This window comes from Harmonia axyridis, chromosome 7, assembly GCF_914767665.1.
Source record: "Harmonia axyridis chromosome 7, icHarAxyr1.1, whole genome shotgun sequence".
NCBI classification, from domain to species: domain Eukaryota; kingdom Metazoa; phylum Arthropoda; class Insecta; order Coleoptera; family Coccinellidae; genus Harmonia; species Harmonia axyridis.
This window is the reverse complement of record NC_059507.1, coordinates 36,516,180-36,542,692: the sequence shown is the minus strand read 5'-3', so window position 1 is coordinate 36,542,692 and position 26,513 is coordinate 36,516,180. Positions and strand designations below refer to the sequence as shown.

The 26,513-nt window shown below is 37.2% G+C and overlaps 1 protein-coding gene across 2 annotated transcripts in view; it reads right to left on the bottom strand.

Moving 5' to 3' along the window:
* Positions 1 to 26,513, bottom strand: part of LOC123685226 (teneurin-a) — a 556,414-nt gene that overhangs the window by 314,421 nt on the left and 215,480 nt on the right. The window lies entirely within an intron of this gene.

Genomic DNA, 26,513 nt, shown 5'->3' with positions numbered 1-26,513 from the left:
ACTTTGCTGATTGATATGTATCTGCAAAATTTATATTTGCAGTCAATTGGAGAAGATAGTTGTTTGTTTTACTAGGCACAAAGTAGTTAATTGACTGCGGCGGTTGATAGTTCATAGAAATTCAGCCAGGGCAATCAATTTACTTTGCTGCCGAGTTGAAGATATAATTTTTTCTTCGGTTGTTTATATGTAAGAAATTGTATTTGTAAATCATTACAATTCACACTCTTGTTGAAATATTTGGTTGCTATGGAAATGTATATGTCCATTGCTTAATAACATATGAAAGTTCTGAAGATTCGTGGAAAAATATGGGTTGTCAAAAAATGTCAAATGTTTTACTTCCATTGAGAATGAACATTTTGCTGCCATAGGCAGGAAAGTCCTTACTTTGCTGTCTAGGCAGGAAAAGTAATACTTTGCGATTGATATCTGCAAAATTAATATTTACTTTCAATCGAAGAAGAAAATGGTCGTGAATTCGTGGCAAAGTAGCCCACTGTACCCCAAAAATACGCAACCAGATCCGTATTCCCTTTTTACCCCTTCACAACCGTAAAAATTCCAGTCACGTGTTCCCAGTTCGGCGTGTCTCATTCGGTATCATTCCGTCCCGTTGGCCTAATAATATATTAATGTTTCCGGAATAACAAATTCGCGATAGGAAAGCCCACGACGAGCGTTGGAATTCAATTTGTTTTCTAATTCGATGCCGGCAAACCCAATAATCTCCATATCTGCTGCTGTGTCCCCTGCGGAATCGAAAAGTGTGCTCTGCTTCTCTATCCCGACGTCAGGTCGATGTCTTGCCTCGCGGATTTCGCTTTCGGGATCAGAATTAGGAATGCCGGTCTGAGTCAGCCGGTTTGACGTCTGAAAAACAACACGTCAAACTTAGTTTCTGTACGCTCGATCCTGTGGGCCTGCCGTTTCGACACAGTTAATAGTATTTCTCTAATTCTGTGGTTATTCCGTTCATTCTTCCATATCTTGTAGAACAAAATCGTGCGAGAATATATCAGAAACGCACAGTTTTCATGGTTATATTTTATTATTTTATGTTGGTACTCCGAACTTTCCGCCACGGCTTTATCTGTCAATTTATCAATTTGCCTTAAAGAAATCAGTTCTGCCAACCAACATTTTTCAATGCAAAAATCACTAAATTATATTTATGGAAATATTTCATTAATTTCAATGAAAATGCAATGAATTAGAGAAAATAATGTATAATACTCGTACAGAAGGCTCATTCTACCACTCGTTCATTCAAAAACTAGCCACTTCGTGGCTCGTTTTTGAATTTTGAACTCGTGGAAGAATATCAATGCCTTCTGCACTTGTATTATAAATAACTATTCTTGGTGCCGTCGGGCTATAAACACGGTAACCTCAGAAATAAGAAATAATAGACTTACCTATAGGATTGGAATTTTCCGGATACGCTTGAAAACCGTGTATGACAGTTGAATTCGTAAACTGACTAAAGATACTCGGAGTTATAGTCCAATATTTGGAAAAATATGAATTGCATGAATCTGAATCTTAACACTAAGTTGTAAAACAAAAACACGAAGACTTGTTCAGAGTTAACCGAAATTTGGTGACAATGATTGTCACCGCGATCTTATGGTCTAATGTCACCCCATCAGAGCAATTCTCGCCATTAGTTGTCGGACTCTACAGCTCGCCCTCCAGTTCTAGCGTTCTGATGAACTCCAGTCTTCAAGAAGGTTACTACATCACTTCTACAAGTCTCTTGACCAAAGCATTTTCGCGTAGGATAGTGATTGCAAGGCTTTTCGTTACCAGGTGTTTTTTTCCTTTCCTCCACAGAATCTGCACACTTCGTTTTCTGCTAGACTCATTCACATGTCATGAGGTGTTTCCTGAGGCGTAATCTGGGAAAGTCTCTTTTTTTATGAGGCGTCACTTGACATGTAACATCAAAAGCTAGCGAGCATTCAGTTCGTTATTTGACACATTAATGGGGTGAAAATCAAATTGAAATATAGATAATTCAGAATATTATTGTAATTTAATGCTCGTCTGTGAACCGATCTTCCATCACATTGTCTGTATTTCTCAAATCTTGAACGGAGAAAATCCGACTAAGGATTCCGAAATTATGTATTGATATTAATTTATAACTTGCAAGTTCGATCTAGGGAAAAATTCGTATTTTGATATAAAATGACACGACGTTGAAGCCTCATGTGAAATTGAATTGAATTGAAACTTCAACGTGGAAGTATGGCCCGGATATCCCCATGATTTTTTGCGTCAGTCACAATGCGATGTAGAAATCCCTTCCGTCTTCGCTTTGTAAGCAGCTGTGCACAAGCAAACAAACGCCGTTCAACATTTCTTGTCTTCACGTACGGCACCCAAATTCCTTGTTTCTGAATCATTCCCAAGACTCTCAGGCGTTTTGAAATGACTTGTTGTGTCACTCTCAATGATCCTGACAATTATTGTTGTGTTTGACACGAGTTTTGATCAAGTCATTCCCTCAATTCTGCATATTCGAAAACCTTCTCTCTTCCACCGCCATGCTGGTTTTCGACATAGTCTCACCATAGGTATTTGACAGTAGATTTCTTCATATTGTAGCGGAAAATTAAAATCGAGAGACGAGAATTTGGCTCGTAAGTTGACCTGTTTAATCGAGAATAACTTTATGATGCAGACACAAATCGACTAATATTTCGATGGCGTTATGTTCACAAATGCCTAATCTTATTCTATGACATCTACAATCTATTTATTTCGACTACCACTTTTCGCTACAGGCAAGTTATACACCAAATAATAATAATTCTGTAACAACAGATCTAACCGAGTTTAGATTTTGCAAGTAAATATAAAATGACAATTTGCAAAATTGCGTGTTGACTTCGCCATTAAAATTATAAAATACAAAATTCAATAATAATATAAAAAATAAAAGAAAAACAGTTACGTAAACTCAGAAACTTTTGAACGCTCGTTCGTTCATGTGTCAATTGCGCCTTTGGAGACCACATAATTTCATTTTGATATTTATGAGATGCGTTATCTATTTATCACATCTCCAAGAACGCAATGGGTTCTTGAAAAAAGCTCCTGACTTTACGGAAGCGCTTTCCTCTTTTTTTCAACTCAATTAGTGCTAGGTTATCTCTGAATAACTACCCAAAAGTAGATTTGCCATCAGTGCTCAGCTAGAATTTTCATTAGAATTCGTTCGACCGAATTGGATCTTCGGCAATCTCACCTCAAGAACGATTTCTATTTTTTCCTCCTCACGACTGTCCGTCGTCCTTCATGCGTTTGCTCACAATTTCCTGTACGCCTCATCAATCTTTGACGAAAGGTTTCGTTTCGGCAAGAGGAAAGAAAATTATATGTCCAGATTCTGTGTTCACATCGTGTAGGCTTCCTTTTCATTAAGTATCCTGGATCAAGGTAGTAAATCTCCGAGGGTTCTTCGCCAATCAATCAAATGGCATCCAACTTATTCCCGCGATCTTATCGGGAAAAAGGTCACACAGCCTTTCGTCGCAACACAGCTCCGTACTAGGCCCAAGACACAATCATTTTAGAATGGGCTTTTTAACAGTATAAAAAAGACTACTGTCTCAGCTTCTAACCCAGATTAGACGTAAAATAGATAAATTTGATGGAAGAGAGATATCTTTCGAGAGTTTGAAATGATCATATTTTCTCATAGAAAACTCATTGGAAACATTGAATTCCAACCTAAACCAAAATTGGTATAGTTAGAATGTCATCTTAACAGAAAAAAAACGAAGGATTTGGTATTGGACTCTCGATTTTGGTTCACTATTTTCGATAATGAAAAAATGAAATCGATCAAAATCAAAATCCCTTGAAAATAAAAAAAAATCGTCTGCCCGCCGTCCAAAGCTTTTGGGAAACAAAAAGGAACATAATGCCATGAATTCATAAATTTATAAAACAAATAATCATGGTACAAATTGAAAAAAAATATTTCTCGGATAATCAACAATAAACAGGTTGTCCCGTAAAGACCACGTCAAACCGAGGGAGAATGTAGATCGAAGGATAACCCACCTGCTATGACAAAATTCCCATTATAAATGTCTTACCGTTTTCAAGATATTTTTTTTTTTGGAAAATAATGAATTTTTGCCCCTTTCAATAGTTTTGTCCTTACGGTTGGTACAATTTCACACTTTTTTTCAGTAAAATATTGCTGAAGAATTATTTTAACGTTCACATTAAAAACATCCTCCGAACATTTCAAAGGGGGCTATGAGAGATATTTTTATTGGAAATTTTGGTAGTGGATTATTTTGTTCATGAAGTTTAGCCCATCGTAGTGGAACCAAAATGTACCGAGCTACTACTGCACATTACACCAATGAATTGTCTATTTTATTGTGATTTCAAAAAGGTATCACACAGTCACAAGTCATTTGTTATTCAAAGAAAAAAGATATGGCTGTTTTTATCCAAATGGGTACGTTTCTGACAAAATCAAGTTTGTCAATTCTGTTAAGAAATCTTCGATGTTGCATTACTTAGTGAACAATGACAATTGTTTATGTGCGAAAATATTACTCGCATAATTATTCACCTCAACGAAATTCAATTTGCCGGCAAATTTTGCGAAAACATCATGCAGATCCAGATTTTTTTAATAAGATCATTTGGAGCGACGAGTCTTCCTGTACCAAGGATGGGTACATGATTCTTCACAATTTGCATAGCTGGAATATCATAAATCCACACGAGGTGACTGAAGATAGATAACGCAATATCGATTCAAGATCAATTTATGGACTGGAATATTTAATCGCCTTCAGAGTTCTTATGAACTCCAGTGTCTTGAATGTCTTCAGGGAAGTTACTTCGTCACTTCTTCAAGTATCTTGTTCAAAGAATTTTTGTGTTTAACTAGCGATAGCTAGGCATTCTATCATTAGAATATCCGGAATTTCTCCCTCCTTCTCCTCCTGACAGAATCTGCACTCGTCGTTTTCCACTAGACACATTCCTATGAGGTAGGTGCTTTCTGAGGCGGCAATGCCCTGTAAGGAATCCAGTGAGGAGGTGCAGTATATCCTTACTAAGATCCACATAGTTCGAAATATGTATCAAAGTTTCCAAGAAACTTTTTGATATAATCTACCCAGGAAGATTCCGCAATTCACATAAAATAAACGATAAAAATGATAATGAATAATCTCATCGAACCTCCGTAATCCACGAGCTATCGATCTCGCTCTCAATCCACCCAAACTTTTCCGCTCCGTCGCGACGGAGATTTGTTAGTATCCTTTACAATTTCTATAGGAAAGAACCATTAAAACAAATATTTTTATGCAATAATAGTTATTTACACTACAGGGTGTTCCTGAATTGGAGTTACAAAAAAAAATGAGAGACTACTATAATATAATTTTAAGAATTTGTCAATAGTAACCCAAGCTATCTCAGTAAGTAGTACTTATTTTATTTCATTCAAATCAAATGATTTTTTCCAATAAATCAATATTAGTGTTGGGTTCTGAATTTTCGAAAACTTTATTTTGATTTCAGTATGAATGTCATAAAGTTCGAAAACTGCAGCTATAGACATTCTTTAAATTGATATTCATTTAATTTTTGAGTCCTCGTTCCCCGAACAGATACCTCGAATTCTTTATCGTCTAGACAAACATTTAAAACCATTATCGGCTCAAAATTCTAAAATAACAGACAATTTGGCCAAATGATAATCCTCTGTTCCCCTGGAACAAACGAGAAAAAAAATTGCAATCAACACACATTTAACATATTGCATTCAATCCAAATTGAATTATCCTCAGCTTATCTTTTATACTCCTCTGTAACATAATACCTATTTTATCGAATTATATCAAACAAAGCTACGATTTGAATCACTTTTTATCACTAGCAGGCATAAATATGTTATTTAAACAGGTTCTCGAATTCTTATTACGTGAGTTGTAAAGATTACTATTCTCGAATGAAAGAAAATACTGTGACATGTGAGCGATAAGGTAATAAACTCAAACATTACCATAATTCAAGATGACTTTGAAAAAATAATAATAAAAGAGTAGACTAGTTACTATTCTCATAATATAAATATATGTTGATTCAATTATATTTAATTTATTAGTAGTTTTTTTGAATTGTAGTTTTGGGATAATTTTTTCTTTCGGTTGATATAAAAATTTTTGATATTAATGAAATATTAATTCGAGTCAAATATATAAATAAATTATGATAATAAATTAATTTAATCGATTATTACAAAGCGTATTTAGGACGACGCGTCGTCCTAAATACACCCCTGCGCTCCCTTTTTACGCCCATCTTTGTCGCATCTTCTCCCGCCATACAAGTAGCGAAACCAACCGAGAACATCGCCATGGAAACTGGGCAACAGACCCTCTATACGAAAAACACAGACAAGCTGTTGCATCTCCCTATGATGAACATAAGAAACATCGATTTCCGAATCCCGTCGATGGACGCCTCCCGCGCTCCTTCAGGAGGTTTCGATGGTGATGCCAGCCATATGCCGCAGGTTCAAGTGATGACGCGAGATGGGAAGAGGTGGACCGTGATGATTGCCATAGAAACACTCAAGAGATGATTACTTTCGATCCAATAGGCGTGTGCGGTATGTTGATGGCTTAATTGGTGGGATTTTATTTTTTGAGGAAAAATAAGTTGAAAGAGTCTTAGGCGGTTTTGTATCGAGCTGAAACTGATTGGGATGCTTTCCAGATAATACTCGGAATATTCAATGCCAAATCTTGCAATATGATTTTAATTGGGAAAAAATAAAACACGACATGACATCTCATCCTTTTCATTCAGTGATAGGAATTTGCAGTTAAATTGCCAACAGTTTTTATACACAAAACGTCATCCCTTCATTTTCTCATTTTCAAAGGAATGTTATCTGCTTTAGATTATATGAACGACAAATTTCGGGAAGGATTCCCCTAAAAACCTTCCGTACTTATTTGGCAACACACTGTATTACAAATGGATTGCTTGTGCATCCGCAAATCATTTTTACAACTTGAATTTTATCAATTTTCTTTGATTTTGTTGAAATTTGGTATGGTTACCAGGTTTATGTTTTACGGTTTAGGTCGCTGATCTTCATACAATCATGATGAGCTGTTCTATATGTAGGGTTTTCTACAAGATTCAACAATTATTGACAGATGCTCATTGTGCTCGTTCTGATTTTTTTTCTTGTGAACATAGGTCCAATTCGCTTTTGAAAAGAAGAATTTGAAATTATTTATTTTCATGTTTGAAATCAAAGTACATAGGCCATCTATCTAGTTAAGTAGTTAGATATGACAACTAAAGTTTGGGTTGGGATTTTCAACAATGATTTGATACCAGTAGATGTTATAAATGATCATTTAAATACATATTGGTATGGAAATAGTTTGGAGCACAACCGTTTTTACTTCATTATGATCTAGAGCTCAAGACTGTTGGAAATATGTGGTATCAGCACAATGGTGTACTACCACATAGAGAGAAACCAAGTTTCAGCTTGGTTAAATGAAGAAGAATGGGTAGGTTAAGGGGACAAATGTCATAAATACCTCATTCACCGGATCTCAATCCTAGAGATTTTTATTTATGGGGACATATTTATTATTTTAACAAGAAATTTATTTTTTTCTCAAATTCCAGCTATCATCTGTCAACGATTGTCATAGAACTTTTCAGATATGGAGATCCCGATTGGGTCATAAGTGACATCCTAGGAATTTCAGCGTATCTGCAAGAAAAGAATTCCTGGAACTTCATGTAGAATGTATTATACCAATTGATATTGAAAGATAGGTAAAAGAGCTATTGAAGAGATAGATTTTGAGAGATATTGAAGAACAATAAAATTATGACAGCAAAGCAAATTCAAAACCATTCCTGCTTATATTTGAAAATGCTGAAATGATGTCGGGGGGGCTGTAGATTGTTTTAGGTATCTGTGATCCACACGACACTGAAAAATATATGGAAATCAAGTCCAGAATAGAATAAGCATGTAGTAAGTTCATGAAACTAAAAATCATATTATGTGACTGGAGCCTGGATCCTGTTAATTTATTATCGATTGATAAGTTAACTCTCCTCACCATAGTTACCTCTATAGATACTTAAGTGATGAAAAGGAAAAGGTACTGATCGTTAACTTATCAATCAATAATAAATTAGTAGGATCTCAATCTTGGGCACCGTCAGAAGTCATCACAAAAAAATTGGAAGCTTTCGAAATGTAGCTATATAAAAGAATGCTCAGGATACCTTGGATAGCTCATATAACAAATGAAGAATTGCTAGAAAGAATGAAAAAAGACTTGGAAATCGTTTTTACAGTTAAGAGAAGAAAGCTCGAAGACCTGGCCAGACAGACTCTATCAGAATGTACTTCTGTTCTTATGGGCGTACAAAAGTCAGTCCAATATGTGACAACATGGCAGGGTGAGTATTCTGTATTTGATGAATGGCCTGCAACTAGTCCTCTGGTTAATTCCCGCTATCAACTTCAAGGCATTTTTCTGCTTCACAAAAACTCTCTCTGCATCTCGGGATGATCCCCAAAGTATTACACTGTAGACCATACGTCCGTGAAACTGAGCATGGTAGGTAAGTCAGAAAGTCCTCATTTGCATTATCGCAAGAATTGCAGTAGAGAGCTTCTCACATAACCTGTTCACATGCTGCGTCCATGTCAGAATTCCGGTGATTATTACACTGAGTAAGGAACTGCTGTTGAACCATTCAACAGCATTTTGCCTTCGTTTCGTTTTTTTCTTGGAGAAGTTGCTGTGTTTTTCTTTATTTAAAAATGATGTATCATCAGCAAACAATATTTCTTCATCTGCAGCAACATTGCACACCAGATCGTCCATATAAATTAAAAAACAGAACTGGTCCAAGTACAGATCCCTATACACTCAGCAAGTCATAAGACCAGGACTTTATCATAATCAGCAGATGAGTGGAAATGTTCCAACAAACGCCTAATTTTGTTGGCAATATACAAGAATCACCGAGTATAAATCGGGCCAAAATACGAGTCAGCAGTTCGATCGAGTCCCGTAATTAGGCGTATCGTACCTGGGAAACCTCGAATTTCCGATCGATAGACAAAACAGTGCAATATATGGAAGAGCGTTATCGCTAGCAGACTGGCGGAACTAACGTTAACCAGGCACATTGTTCTGGGGGAACTATTTCTCGCTAACAACGTGCTCGAATGATAGGAACAGCGCGGTTTCGGCTTGCAGCTCCTAAATGGGATAATTAATAACAATAATGAGGTAACCGTTGCGTATGCAGGTGCATTCTATGACACTCGAATATCTACACATCGCCATTACGGATGAAATCATTGGAAAATCGGTTTTTCTGTCGATTGAAAAAGCGTGTTGTATGTGTGGGTACCTATGGAACCTGGTTTAATCTCTAAATGTGGAATTGTGGATAAAAGTCATCGAGAGATTATTACTTACCGGGGTTTACATAACAATAAATTCATTTTCACGAAAATTAAATCTTAAACTAAGAGTGTATCAATATATTTATATCCTGTGATATAAAAAATGCAACATCGAGGATAGGCTTTGAAGTCTTTCTAGCCAACTTGTTAGAAATGTGAACTAGCCAAAGAAATTTGAAACAGGAAGGATATCGAGTGTGTAGTCAAACTTGAACAATTTCATCTCTTTATTGCTTCAGCCAAGCTTTCGGACAATAACTTGTCCTTCTTCAGGGCTACTGAAAATTACATAAAGTTGTAAAAAACACACAGAAATTAATACAGCATAACTTACATCAATGTGAGTCTTAAATGTTAAAATTATTACAATGTTCATATATACTCAGATTTTAATGGTATTAATTCCATTTATTGCAACATCGTTCATTTGATTAATATGAGTCAAATTAGATGATTATGCATTACAGATGATTCCCTCACTATAAAACGCTTAATGATTCCTCATTGTGTGACGTCACTCGTCCTCTGTTGTCGTTCCTCTCTGTGTCTCTTGTCTTTGTGTTTTTTCTATGTTTTTAACCTTTGACATTATTCGTTCATGTGTCTTTTAAGATTTGACTAGTTTGATTCTGTTGTTAAGATTAAGTGAAATATAGTTATTCCTGCCAAATTACATAATATTATATATGAACATTGTAATAATTTTAACATTTAAGACTCACATTGATGTAAGTTATGCTGTATCAATTTCTGTGTGTTTTTCACAACTTTATGTAATTTTCAGTAGCCCTGAAGAAGGACAAGTTATTGTCCGAAAGCTTGGCTGAATCAATAAAGAGATAAAATTGTTCAAGTTTGACTACACACCCGATATCCTTTCTGTTTCAAATTATAAATTGTTAGTCGAGATTTACAAGTAGTTAACCGAAGAAAGTAGTTGATTTGAATTCCAGAGAAATCTTACATAAACTGAAGCTTTTCTTTTCAATAATTAGTTTGATACTCCCGCCCCCTTCTTGGAATATATTCCACCAGATGATCAACTTCCTCTTGAGGAAGGCATACTGTGATTCATGCCGGAGAGCTGTTAGTGTTTGTGAAAGATTGGCTTATTGCTTTAGTCTTGTACCTATCATGTAGGTACTTGTGATATACCTTATATGTTGTTATATCTTCATGACGTCTTCCTATATCTTCATATAGTGAATAATGAATAATAATTATGTTCATGATTATGTCTCCAACGAATCAAAAATCGACGTGTGCGAGTATTTTTACGAAAAATTAGAATTTAAACAAACAATACATCTCGTTTTTTGGAAACTTCATAATTCGTATTGATCAATTCAATCAATGGAAGAGTTTCATCTATTTGTGACTGAGCGCGTATAAGACCCTCTGACCCATTCTAAATTTTTTCCACACGACCATAACAAAAAAAAAACAAAGTCGTGGTCTCACCGGATCTATCGAAATCCGGAGAAGCACATGTGGGATATTGCCTCCGGTCCAATTGGGCCCAATACCATCAGTATCGAGAGCGTCCCACAACCGGGCCAATTTCCATTTAGAGTAACACAGTAAGACACCGAAGAGCCCGGAGAAAATTAAACGTCAAATCGGACTGAAAGCAATAAAAAAACCCCGTTTGAGTCGAATGACGAGTGCCTCAGACACGGAGACACCTGCGGCGCGACAAATCGCGTTTCTTTTCGACGTGATAAATAATTCCGCATCTGGGGGTGGCGAAGGGGGACGGCGCTTCTCCCTTCGTCCCTCTGTGACACGGACCGGGAGGGGGGACGGACCATCCATTCCAGATGTTTGAAAATAGGTTCCTCCTGGACGAGATAAGCGAGTTTTCCTCCGTGTCCCATGCATCATCTCCGATCGAACGGAAAAGTGTTTTTTCCGACACGTGTGTTCCCTTTTGTATTTTGTACGTATTATTCCGGTAGGTCTTTCGATACATTTCCTACAATTCGGTGCCTGATATAGGGGATTTTCCTTTGGAATATCAATGTTTGTTCGATGAAAGCATGATATCATTTTTGTGAATTTTGAGAAATTACATTGATATTGAGAGGAAACACATAATTGATTTTTATTTAGATGTCAAACTAACAGATGATTTAAATAACTTTCTATGTTCAGCAATTTTAAGGTAACATGATTTTCAAGTTATGAGGCGAGCTATAGTTATTCGTTTTAATAGGCAGCAAAGTAACGGGTGTTTTTTTTCGAGGTATATAACTTTAAATTGGCATTACTGTTCAAGATGGCGACCGATTTAACAGCTGTCAAGTGATTTATTACATGATAATGTATCAAAAAATCTTATTAATATTAAATAACGGGTGTTTTTTTTCGAGGTATATAACTTTAAGTTGGAATTACTGTTGGAGATGACGACCGATTTAACAGCTGTCAAATGATTTATTCTCAGTTTGGTTTGGCAATTCATCATGAATAGACTCACGTCTGAACAACGCTTGCAAATAGTGCAATTTCATTTCGAAAATAATGGTTCTGTGCGGAATACGTATCGCGCATTTCGTCCATTTTAGCGATGAAGCGCACTTCTGGTTGAATGGCTACGTCAACAAACAAAACTATCGCATTTGGAGTGAAGCTAATCCTCAAGTGTATGTCGAAACACCGTTACATCCAGAAAAACTGACTGTTTGGTGCGCTTTATGGGCTGGTGGAATCATTGGTCCGTACTTCCCCAAAAACGATAATGGCCAGAACGTTACAGTCAATGGTGATCGGTATAGAGCCATGATTACTAACTTCTTCATTCCTGAATTGAACAACCATGATGTCCAGGAGCTGTGGTTCCAACAAGACGGCGCAACATGTCACACAGCTCGTGCCACAATCGATTTATTGAAATACACGTTTGGTGACAGCCTAATTTCACGTTTTGGACCTGTGAATTGGCCTCCAAGATCTTGTGATTTAACACCGCTAGACTACTTTCTGTGGGGCTATCTAAAGTCATTGGTCTATGCGGATAAGCCACAAACCCTTGACCATTTGGAAGACAACATTCGCCGTGTTATTGCCGATATACGGTCACAAATGTTGGAAAAAGTCATCGAAAATTTGACGTCCAGATTGGACTACATCCGAGCCAGCCGTGGCGGTCATATGCCAGAAATCATATTTGAAATGTAATGGCACAAGATTATCTTGCGGATAAATAAAATTCATGTCAATCGAATGATCCATCGCTTTTTAAAATTCTATAGCTCTAAAAAACCACCCTTTATTTGCAAATTATTACAATTCCCGCAATTTTTTTATTTTTCCTGTTGTGATAAATTAAAACGAAATTGGATAGAAATCGCAATTGTTTTAATGGTTGGTTGCTTTGAAAATATATATGTCCATACTAATTTTAGTTTGACAACTTATGATCTGACAGTTTCTTTGGAAAATATCTGATATATTTATATTATGGACAGTGATAGCGAAGTATTAAATAGACTCTTTTTTTTAATATCAAAATGAAAACTCTCATTGGAAAACCATACAATTGGGTAATTTTTTTTTTTCAATGTTAATCTCGAATTTCATCTGGTTTCGATGATGCAATCTATATAATTTTTTGATGCTTCAAATTATACGATCTACAAAATTCAATCCCGATTAAATAGTTGGAATTATTAGGACAACATTTCGAACGTCTATATTTACGGAATCCCCAATCAAATTATGCCAATTAACATACTCAATCTCAACATTCGAGATCACCACATACCCTAAATAATTTAAAACACTAGGTGTTCTGTTCGAGAGTTATCGTGTTTACGGAAGGCCGTACGCAACAATTTTTCAAGGATGGATTCCTTATCAGTTACTCTAATCTCCTGATTTTGAGGCAATTCCTGGCCGAAAATACAGACATCGTGACAATCTGTTCATGTAACGATAGCTAAAAAAAACACAAATCCCCATTTTCAGAAATACGACGAATTTCATCGCTGCTCGCAGTCGATAACCCCATTCCCCCTACTCCTCCCACCCCTCCAAGCCGCTCCCAGCAGAAAACACCCGATCCGCACCAACCCAAAACAAAAACAAGGAAAATTCAATTTCGCTCCATCGATATAATATCAGCTCCGTTCGCAATCACTCCATTAATTTGCTCCATCGGCTCTATGAACTCCCGGATAATACACTCCGAGAGGGGGCGCCTCCAACACCGACTTATCTTAAAACAAGCAGAGCACGTAATTTCGAAACAGATGGACAGCAGCGCACAGATCGGTTACAGCGCAACTGAGAGGAGAGCCTCTCCATATCTCGGTAATTGGAAATGTGACGGAGCGGAATAAAGCATACAAGAAACTCTATTGCCTGTCTGATCAAACAACATTTGATTCCGTACCTCGACGCCGGCGACGCCCGCCGTCTACGCTAGCGAGCGCGTCGAAATTAGCTTTGTACACGGGCTCCGATATTAATTCCTCAAGACGGTCCAGGAGGATGGGGAACTGGGACGCTGAACTCGATCTCCGAGATGGTCTAGTTCGTTCTTTTTTTTTTGTTTTTTTCGTCGGCTCGTATGAGGAACTGAGGAATTGTGGAGATCGGGTCAAAGAGGCATCAAAAAAGCTCTCTGTTATTCTCGTTTCTTTATTTTGACTACTAGAGCTTCGGAGAAATATCTTAATCTTTCAAGAAGTTCTCTGATATGTGATGTATACGAGGATGTATTGAGATCTACTAAGAGTAGACTAGGAATCGGTATTTCAAAATTGCAACTGTACCAAACTATTCTAAATCTTTTCCTTGAAACTTCAGGTCGTAGTATTCAATTTTGACTAGTTTGTACAGTTAATGTGCAGCTGTTTCCATATTTGATTTAGTCCCTGCAATTTTCATCTGCTGACAGTCATATACTCTTCAGCAGGCAACAGGTACTTATAGATTGTAAATTTAAGGGGGGTTTCATCGCACCTGGAGCTTATGATTTATTGTGAACCTATCTTATAAGAGCTATTTTTGCCATTAGTAGTCGTAGTCTACAGCTCGCCCTCCAGTTCCATAGTTATAGTGAATTCCGGTATCTGGGGTGGCTTCAAAGGGGTTACTTCCTCACTTTTAGAAGTATCTTGTTCAAAGAGTGTTTTAAGATGGTAACCAATGATGAGGCATTTCATCACCAAGTGAGCCGGAGTTTCTTTCTCCTCCCCTAAGAATCTGCACGCCTTCTTTTAGATTTATTTTGATGGGGTGATTGTTGAAGCAGCAATGTCCTGCAAAGAATCTACATAGTGCTTTTACAACCGTATTATTGGCCTTTGTTTTGAAATCGTAGTTTTTCTTCATGGAACCACTGGTATAATCACCAACAAGGCTATTTAGTGGCTCTTGTTGCCTGTGTGCTTGTGGTCTAAGAAACTAAAAGTGAGGAAGTAGCCTCCTTGAAGCCATCCCAGATACTGAAGTTCATTAGACTGGAACCCTATGTCGAGGTGGAATGAAACTTAATTGAATTTCAATCTAAGAAGCTTCGTGTTTCAAAATGCAGCTGGAAAAAGTCTAGCATCAATTTTTGAATGCAATAAACATGGATAGGACAATAACTTGAAATCGCTCTCAACCACTTCTAATATATGTTTTAAGTAATCATATCTCATTCAAATTAATTAATTGAATTGATTAATTGATAAGAGTTGTTTTTCCTCCACGTCTTCGTGCCAACAATATGTTAATGCCAACATAAGTTGATTAAATACATAATACATAATTGATACATAATTGTATAACACGACAGCTGTGAACACGTATTTCTGTTACTCTTCGGTTTTTGGTGGATAATTCCGGCATTTTGGATTTTTATTTTTCGAATTTTACTTCTGTGTGTTCTGGGAGGAAGTAGCGAGGAGGAGTTTGGTTGTTCACCTGCTCAGGTGATATTTTTGAGTTTATCAACATTATTAATACATCGGCGTATTAGTTCGCTGAGCAAATCAGTGAATAAAATTAACATCTGTGTGTGCGATTCCTTATCTAACGAGCATATTTCTGAAATTCTGATAAGCAATCTGAAGATGACTAATAAGAAGATCTGTTATTGTTGTAATAAATCATTTGATGGTCATCTCATTCTCACCTGTTGTGTGTGCAAGAATATGTTCGGTAATACTTGCGTTGGATTATCGAGCTCGGAGGTGCGTGTTATCAGTTCCAAGGGGTCAATATCCTGGAGTTGTAAGGGATGTGAAAGCATCGGCAATGATATAAATTCTTTAAAATCTGTAATAGTTTCATTACAAAAAGAAATAAAAGGACTAAAATCAACTGTTCAGTCCATTTCATCTGAGCATTCCTCCCAAAAGCTTAATGATGAGTACTTTGAGGAGATGATATCAGAGATTGAGGAGCGTCGGAGACGTGCGAAGAATTTGATAATTTATGGATTGAGAGAACCAGAAGCCCACGTAAACAAGATCGAAAGAATTAAACAGGACCAACGAGCTGTGGGTGATGTACTTCATGGTGTGATGCCAGAAGTTTCCCTGATGGATGATCGCACTAAGGTAATGCGCTTGGGAAAATTCGATCCATTATCTGATAAACCTAGGCCTTTGAGGGTTACCTTGAATTGTTGGGAGGATGCCATTTCTGTACTTAAGAAATCCAAACAGATCAAATCTGTTGAGGGATACTCTCATGTAGGTATAACTGCTGATAAAACGCCGAGACAATCTGCCTATTTCAAGAAAATCAAAACAGAAGTAGATAGACGAAAATCAGATGGAGAGAACGTTGAACTGAAGTTTGTAAGGGGTGTTCCCACGGTCAATGCTTTAAACTAGTTGATCCCGATTACAGTGTGGGCGAATATCATTGCTATTATCAAAATGTGCGCGGTCTTAATTCTAAGACACGGGAGTTTTTCAATGCGGTTGAAAGCAGTGATTTCGACATATTGTGTATAAGTGAAACATGGCTGCAAGATGGTGTGTTGAATACGGAGTTATTTCCTGATTGCTATGATGTATTTCGTTGCGACCGGGATTTGGCGGCAACTTGCACTGCTAAGGGCGGAGGTGTGCTTGTGGCAGTTCATAGTAGACTCAGTGCGGTTCGGGTTGATCTTCCAAATCTGCGGAGTGTTATTCCTTCGGTTGACATTGTATGTTGTAGGGTTAAGTTGAAGAAAACTAGTTTATTTGTAATTGTAGTTTATATCCCGCCAAGTACTGATGCTAGTGAGTATGAAATGTTTCTTGATATGTTGTCTTCTCAGAATATTCTATTGGACAAGCAATTGCTCATTGTTGGTGACTATAATGCCCCATTATATGTGGAGGATTCTCTTGATGATTGTAGAGGTAGGGCTTTAAAGATGTTCTCGCAAATGTTAGATGTGAAACAAGTAAACAACATTTTGAATTGTAATGATAGATTACTAGATCTTGTATTCTCTAGTGCACACTGTATTATTGCTGATGATACCTTTTCTCTCACTAACGTTGATCCTTATCACCCACCTGTGCATTTCAATGTCAAAACTGAGCTCAGGCGTGATCGAAATTTCGGACTTAGTAATAATAATTCCCCTTTAGAATTTAACTTTAGGAAAGCCAATTTTGTGACAATGTATGACATGATTTTGAATGCTGACTGGAGCGATGTTTTGTCTGTTGGAGATGATCCGGATGAGGCCTGCGATGTTTTCTATTCAAAACTCAATGAAATTTTCAAGCAAACTGTACCATATAAAATTAAGAGAAAAAGACGCTTTCCCCCATGGTATGATGCTGAAATCATCAATATTATATTTAGAAAGGAGCGGATATTTAGGAAGCATAGAAAGAATAAAAATATTTGTGATCTTATTGAATATAAGAGTTTGAGAAAAAAATTGAAATCCAAGATCTCTGTCGCATATAAAAGCTATGCTCAGTTGTGTGAGCAGAAAATTGTCACTGAGCCAGCTCAATTTTGGTCATTTGTTCGTAATCGGATGGGGCATTCTCGTATTCCTGGTGAAATGAGAGACCATGAAGACCGTATATGTGTGGAACCCAATGACATTGTGAATTCATTTGCTGGTTACTTCAGGAGCGTGTATCAGCCTCCTAATGATGGGGAATCTATTGATGTCGGTGATGTATTCGATGTGAACATTGTTCGAGTTGACTGCGTGAATGAGAATGACCTGATACATGCTGCGCGTAAACTGGGTGACAAAAGCACTGCTGGTCCAGATGGGGTGCCGAGTTTCTTGGTTCGGGACTGCATACGTGTGTTGACCTTACCTCTGATGCATATTTTCAATTCAGCTCTTCGAAAAAGTACTTATCCCTCAGTTTGGAAGCTTTCGAAAATAATTCCTGTTCTTAAGAAGGGGAATAAATCAGATATGCAAAACTATAGACCTATTTCTATACTATCAAACTTCTCCAAGATCTTTGAGATAATATTGTTCAATTCCATTTTTCCTAAGATAAGTAGTCGGATCAGAGGTCAGCAGCATGGCTTTATGCCACGGCGTTCATGTTTGAGCAATTTGGCTGTGTTTTCTCAATCATTGGTTGAGGTTCTGGATGGATCTGGCCAACTGGATGTTGCATATATGGATTTCCATAAAGCCTTCGATAGTGTGGATCATAGGCGGCTCATTGTCAAACTAGAGCGCATGTTTGGTTTTGGTGAGGGACTCATTGGGCTCATTGCTTCATACTTGCATGATAGGCATCAATATGTACAGATTGAAAATTATCGTTCCAACCAATTCGTTGCTTCGTCTGGTGTTCCGCAGGGCTCAAATTTGGGGCCCCTTTTGTTCCTGCTGTTTGTCAATGACCTCATTGATGAAATCGGGATACCCATCTTGATGTTTGCGGATGACTTAAAGTTGTATTTGGAGATCATTAGTGAACTGGATTGCGCCACTCTACAGCGGGCCATAGAACGTATAGCTACCTGGTGTCATCGAAACCATTTGGCTTTGAATGGCAAAAAATGTTATATTGTATCATATACTAGGAGGAAGGCAATAATTAAATATGATTATAATATAACGGGTAATGTGTTGAGTCGTCTAACGCAAATTAAAGACTTGGGTGTGATATTTGATAAGGAGTGCACATTCTTACCTCACTTGGATCATGTGGTTTCATCGGTGTGCAAGTTGTATGGTTTTATAATTCGCAGCGGTAAATCCTTTACATGCGTTGATACTTATCTGTCGTTATTTAATTCATTCATAAGAAGCAAACTGGAGTACGCCAGTATGATATGGAGACCTATTTATCAATGCCATATACATCGTTTGGAGGCGGTGCAGAGGAAGTTTTTAAAGTTCTTGGTTTGGAAACAGGATGCTGAATATCCTCCTATTGGATATGATCATGGATTACTGCTTGGTAGATTTGAATGCAAAAGTTTGGAAACTAGAAGGGGTATGCTAGCGTTGAGTTTCATTTATAAACTTGTAAATAATGGGATAGACTGTCTAGCATTGTTGGAGAATTTACCAATACTTGTTCCACGTTTAGAGAGCAGAAACAATTTATTTTTTTATTTGAGAGCAGGAAGAACAAATTTAAGTTTAAGGTCACCAATTCACTACATGTGTAGTACTTATATTAAGATAGCTCATAGATGTGACGTTAACATTGATCCTCTGTATAAATTACTCCAAGTTTATGTAGAATTGGATAGGTAGTTCCTAGATTTAATTCTGTAATTTTTTGTTTTTTCTATGTATACCCATTTTGAGTATGACTTTGTGTTGTTGTGTTTATTATTGTAATTGAACATTTTTTTTTTCCTGTAATTGGGTTGTAAACCTGTTGGAGAATAAAGGCTTATTATTATTATTATTATTATTATTATTAAAACTAATTACTGCCAAGTACATTGATTTCCATGGCAACTAATGACTAATGGTATAAGCTTCAATAGATAATAAAAGACTACAATCTTTCTCTCTCTCGTCTAGACTTATCCGAGAAGAATTATTGTTATTCCTAGGGTTTGCGCGTCCATTTTTGCGATATTCATTTCTTTGAAGAACGAAGGAAATCTTCTTCGAGACTTGCCATCCCATAAAATCCAAAGCGAGCACGATAATGCGGAAAACTAAACCAGATATTGCCTCCGAAATTATTTTCATAAATAAAGGAAATCGCAGTGCGCCGCGCCACAGACTTTCTTAATAAAACCGCCGGTATAAAGTAAAGTATATATAAGCCGGTATCTGATCATCGGTTTCAAAGGCGGCTGCCTCAGTCTCGGCAGGTTCTTTCAAGGCGCTTGAGAACCAATTAGTGTTTCCTTCCAGTAATATTTATGTATCAGATAGCGACGATTCATGTTCTGCCTTCACGATATCTCAACGCGCTGAGACCTTCTCAAAGAAAATATGAAAACGCACGGAACCGACCTCTTGACGTCTATGGTTCGGTTAATTTCGTAGACGACGTAGGTGGCTGTTGTCAGGGAGAGCTGTTTTGCTATGAATTTATTTCATTTTTACACGATGCAGTTTTCTGGATTACCCACGTTATCTACTGCCAAGACGTTAGGACTTGGTAACTCTTAGCAAGGACAGAAGCATTCGAGAGTGATTTTATCGACTCCTAAATGACTTATTAGCGACGGATGCTATTAAGTTCAAAGCAATTCAGAAAGGAAAATCAAAGGTATTATTATACAGGGTGTTCCGTCTCAGACGAGCCACCCCGTATATTTCTTTTCTCATAGTGATTGTAAAAATTTCCCGAAACACGTCGAATGATTTTGTTTGGGGGACATCTATTGATGTATGTTTGAGGCTTGAACGAGCGCTTCAACCCCTCAAATCTGAATAGGGAAGAGGAATTGAGTGATACTTTATTCGAAAGGTCATGGAAGCGTCTTTTCAATGGTGTATGAAAAATGTAATTTTGATGAACCGTTTTCGCCTAAAACCCTCTGGACTTCGTCTTGAGGGGACAGCCAACGAATTGAAAATGAGTGTTTTCAAATGACTTCAATAATGCTGAATCATGGTAGAGACGTTTTTCAGTCAAGATTGTATCATTGTAAGTCAGTGGAGAACAATATCACTGATGCATCTTCACTTTCTTGATATTGGCGCACTCATAGAGAAATTCATTCAAAAGAACAATTTGAACCATTGATATAAAAACTGAGATTTAATTTTTTGAATTGAAAGAATAATCGAACAATTCAATTTTTCAAGAATGTGATTTTTTGAAGATTTTTTGAGTTTGTAAAGGAGGTTGAGTTAAAATGGGCTTGTACATTGTGAGAATAACGAAAATGTGTCTCATTTATTGTATGCCAATAACACGACCAGAAAAATTTTTCTTACAAAGTTGCAATTGCTTTATTGCCTCAGTGGCACATAGTGCCGCATTGTTGAAAACAAACGTCATCCACGTCAAATTCCGGCTAAAGAATGCGATGCTCACAGTTTCGATTATTCACATCACTAACTAGTCTGAACTGCTCAAACTTTTCAGTCATGCCGGTCGAGATGGTGCTTCACGACGACCCAGAAGTGTTTTAGTTTTGCGAAATGTGACAGTAAAATTGTCACCATTTTGTTGTGAATTTTATCAATTTTGATGCGTTGTTGAGGCTCGTATCATTCCATTTTAAGTATGGCGTAGTTTTTACCAGTCATCTTTTGCTGACAGATAGACGAGCCTTTAGGATAATGCAAAAGCGCAATAGACATCACGAATCAGATTTTGTTGGATACATTTCAGGCGACGTCAACTCCTAGATTGCATAAACTTCTCTTTTTACCCACTAGTTGGGCTATATAAAAAATTGTTTATATCTGCGAAATATGAAACGATTTGAAAATGAGCCTGAATTTGGCTAATATCTTTGAAATCCCAAAATGCTGGTCACTATTAGAGTCTCAAGTTAGAGTCAGAGTCAGTGGGCACACCAATAATCTTAGGAATAAGCAAGATGCATTTCATATTTGTTGTTGACATTTTTTCGTAAATGGTTATTTTAATTTTGTTCAAAAAACCTAACTAGAATTTTTCCTATACCTAGAACTGAAATTTTTAAGTGCTTTACTGATTCCAACATATATCGACAAGTACTGAAGGTATCAACTTGTTCGTGAAAATCACTATAGTTAAATTGTGTGAAACTCTAATGCAAAAATTCCAGTACCCCCTCCCTTTCCCAACTACCCCAGAGGTCTCTTAAAGAAAACAATAAACAAACACAAAGTAATTGTCAGCAACCTTGGAGTAGTGTTAGTGGCAACATTAGGAGCACAGATTCCGAAATACCGGAAACATGTACGGTCGTGCGGAGAACAAAACAAGTGTAATAACATCCAGAGTCGTCTCCTGAGGGAGCAATTCGATTTGCCCTGTGGGCACAAATCGCGAGCCTGACACGTGACCGCGCCGAAGACGGTGTCGACGTACAAGAGCCCATCTATCACGACTGAAACTTTGGTTGCAATGTTGCCAGAGCTACCCCGCTCCGAGTAGATCTAGGTTCATACCTGGTTATAATAACAACATTGATTTCAGAAATCTTCTACATAGAAATAAAATGTTAGTTGAAGAAAACGAAATAGAAATAAAATGTTAGTTGAAGAAAACGAAATCAGATATTCTCCCAAAAAAAAATTCTAATTCTCCCATATAATAGGGTTAACATCAATATTAAGTGATTGAATGTCTTTTTAATAATTCAAGTTGCATATCATGAAATTTCTGAGGCAACCAAGTAAACAATTTCAAACATACATCAGGCACATCAGACTCCGTTATACTTATGAGGTTTGTCTAGTTCTATTGATATTTTTGGAATTGATTGAGTAATTTGGATTCACACATACAAATAATAAACATCCATGTAGAGTACGCATCTATATTTGAGAGTCCGAAAAATCACAGCAAGTTATAAGATAAGATGAGAAATCGCTCTCTAAAGATAATATGCTATGCAGATGACGCCGACGAAGACGACCTATAACGCCTGAAAATAGCCACAGAACACTTAAACATGTGTATCAGCTGTGAGAAATCTAAAGCCAAAGTGCATATCCGATGTAAGACGTAACCAAGAACAAAATAATAAAACAGGTGTCAAGATATAACTATCTAGTAAGTAGAGTAACAGTATCCAATGAACGATGCGCTGTAAAAGAAGTACGAGCAGAAGCTCATAAAGCCGCAAAGATCGGAGGGTGTCTAAGAGATGTTATCTGGACCAACAGAACCATGAGCTACAAATAGCATAGATAAAGCGTGTTTGAGACTAGTGTCCACATAAACCACCGAAAGGAGGTCAGAATCATCTACAACCATGAGAATGGCAAAAACAACAGAAATGAGGATTTTTGTATGCATCAAAGGAGTAACACTCAGAGATCATGTGAGTACAGACATAAGATCTGGAGACGCAAGATGTGGTCAGATAGATCAGAGCACGCGAGAGGTTTTGGAGAGATCATGTAGAGAGGAATCCAGTAGGAAGACTGGAACAATGGGAGGAAACACGGATTCCAAATACAAGTAGACCATATCACAAGAGACATAACAATAACAGAAAGATGTCAGAAAACACAGGAACTGTCCTATTGGGAAGAGGAAGATTAAGAAGAAAATATACAGTCCTCAGTTTGTTGGATATGACGACACCTTAACAAGACTCCCTGAAAGATAGGCTAAACATTCAAACTTCCTCCTTCAATACAAACAATTCTTGAAGGCCATTGATACCTCCACCAAATAATTATTCCGTAATTTATAAGGGATATAAAATTGAAAAATACCAATTTTGCAAAACAGGAACATCAACATCAGACTCCAACTTTCCCAACGTGTAATTATAGTTGATCTTGAACGATTTGAGATATATTCAATATGTTGACTGCGTTCAAAAATTTTATCTAGCCAAACACCTAAGAAATTTACGCAGTTATGTGGAAAGGATAACGAGGGGGTTGTTCAAAAAACAAAGAAAAAGGGATAAGGACATCCCTCGAGAAGAAGTGCTAAACATAGGCCCGTCTTTCGGGCTTTCGGCCCCCATCAGTACGATGAGAAAGTGTTAGGATGAGCAACAGTTGGAGGATACAACAAACAAACGGAGTCAACAACAGAAGCCAGCTGTCCATTTGTGAGTTTCAGGGCAACCAATATCACCACCTAGCAAGCTGTAGGTACCTGAACCTTCACTGTTACAAAAGATTGGTTCGATTTCACAAAATCAAAAAAATAATTATGGAATGGAATCCAGTAGAGAGAAGAGAGCGAGAAAGACCGAAGACACAATGAAGCAGTGCGACAAAATAACATAGAATATAAACAGAATCGATATCTATTTGTCATTCTACTATCATGAAGGAGGAATATGGGACAGATGCTTGTTTTCTATAAGCAATCAAATACAAAGAATTTGTGTGAATATTTTTTGGGCAAGTGCGGCAATACTGGCTGGTCCTAGGGCACTCCGTCCAGATGCATTCAATGCGTGTTCAGTGGAGTGGTTATTCCTTTCAGAATATTTATGGGAAAGGTGTAGAACAATCCGAGCTGGAGTGGTCCCGGACATTCTTCTTGCAAGACTCGATCGAGGAGGAGAGTTATTGGTGTATTAAACATGTATAGGTTAGGGGTGAGTGGCTTATAAGTCTCCGGTCTACGTGTTTTCTACACTGGAGATTCTCTAACTTATAGCAGCTATTGTACCGAATGTGAATTTTTCTTCCTATTGTCTCGATTTGTTTTTAAACTCCATGTGTATTCAGCTTTCCAATCTTTTTTAGATGTTCATTTATTTATATTCATTAAATTATTAATAATATAGTTTCTCTAATTCTGTGGTTATTCCGTTCATTCTTCCACATCTTGTAGAACAAAATCGTGCGAGAATATATCAGAAACGCACAGTTTTCATGGTTATATTTTATTATTCTATGTTGGTACTCCGAACTTTCCGCCACGGCTTTGTCTGTCAATTCATCAATTTGCCTTGAAGAAATCAGTTCTGCCAACCAATAGTTTTCGATGCAAAAATCACTAAATGATATTTATGTAAATATTTCATTAATTTCAATAAGAATGACATGAATAAGAGAAAATAATGTATAATATTGATAATGTCATCTGAGCGTACACTTGTTGAAGTAGTGAAAAAATTCGTAGAGGCTGGAGTTGGTACTGATGCCTTGAGGCTCATATACCAACGAAATCCACGTTCGACCAAAAATATTGCTGCTATAAATGAAAAAATTGCAGAAGATTCAAATTTACCCATTCCTCGGCGAGCACAGCATTTAAGCCACTCTTACGGAAAGTTATATACCGTATTTTGTATTAGAATTTGCATCTTCATCCTTATGAAATTCAGTTGATGTAAGAACTAAAGCCAACTGATCATGCAAGGCGTAGAATATTATTATATTATAAAGTTATTTGGATGCTTGGACAAAAATGTTCAGATGACCATTTTTTGTATCGAAAGATCGCGACGAAGCACATTTTTCACTAGGTGGCTATGTAAACAAGCTAAATTGTTACATATAGGGCAATGAAATGGCTTATATAATTACTGGAAGACCATTACATCAACAAGAAGTTTTTGTATGGTGTGCAATTTGGTCTGGAGTTAGTTTGAAAATGAAGAAATTGTCAATCTTCATCGCTATAACCGAATGATTCCCCTTCTATCAGGCCTGAAACTAATAATATGGAACTGGAAGAGATGTATTTTGAGCAAAATGACGCTACAAGCCACAGAATACGACCCGTTTAAGGCTTTATTGTAGGAAAAATTCCCAGTATGCGTAATCTCTCGTTTCGGCGATGTAAACTGACCACCAAGATTTTGTGATTCATCGCTTTTGGATTTTTTGTGGGGTTATGCGAAGTATCGTATTTTTGTCAACATTCGTCAAGTTATTGGTGAGATATTCCCTGAAATGTGTCATTAAATCATCGAAAATTACCTCACAAGTCTAAAGTTCTGTAAGAGATCACGCGGAGGACATTCAAATGATGTTATATTCCACAGATAATGACAAGAAATAAGCATTATATTCAAATTGGAATTTTATCGACATTTCATTCCAATGCGACTCATTCCTCAAGTAACGTCCAAACTTAACAGATGAAATTTCAGCATAGAATATTATGCGTACAAACTCTCATTTTCCACACTACAAGTCTATACCCACACCCCATAAATAAAATTCAGGTTGAATCCACGCAAGCGAGCGCAGTAAAGATCAACCAGCCCGCTGCAGCTCATACGGCAGCCAATAAAACCGATGTTTACCTTAACAAAACAGAACATTAAAACCGTAACTCCATTTCCTAGACAGAGTGGCTGTAGGCGCATAATCAATTTATAATGAAACCAGACGTTCGCAAAGTTTGTTATGTATCGCAATTAAACGAAAACGGCCGAAGCGTCACTTTGATTGATAGTCGCAGACATCCGACGTAATAAAACCAATCAACCCCTAAGTGTGTATAGCCACCCGCTCGCACCTTACCCCCCCTCACTAATCAATTAGAGGCCTGGGAGGCCTTGACGATAGCCGTTTTCGATTCTGCTACGGAATGCGAGGCTTCAATTATCTCTATGAGCTCCTCTAATGAAGCATTAAAATAATTGTTGCGCCAGCCCAGATTTAACGATATGTTTGATTGTCGTTTGCGCCATTACCGCCGCCTAATGCAAATGGCAATCTTATAGCCTGCGTTTACGAGGCTCTGGATGAGTTTAGATGGGGGATTATACCACGGGGACGATATGGGAGCAACATGTTTCACGACGTGGATAAAGGTATCGTTGTCCTGGATAATCGTTTCGAAATCATCGCTGAATTTGTGTTGTTATGTAATAGGGGTATAGGTTAAACCTTACGCTTTTTAAAGTTTTTTCCAGAGAGGTCGATGTAGATTTTTGGAGCTTCGTTTCAATAATGTTATCGTTTGAATGTACTTAAGCATTCCATAGAAGTTTCGCA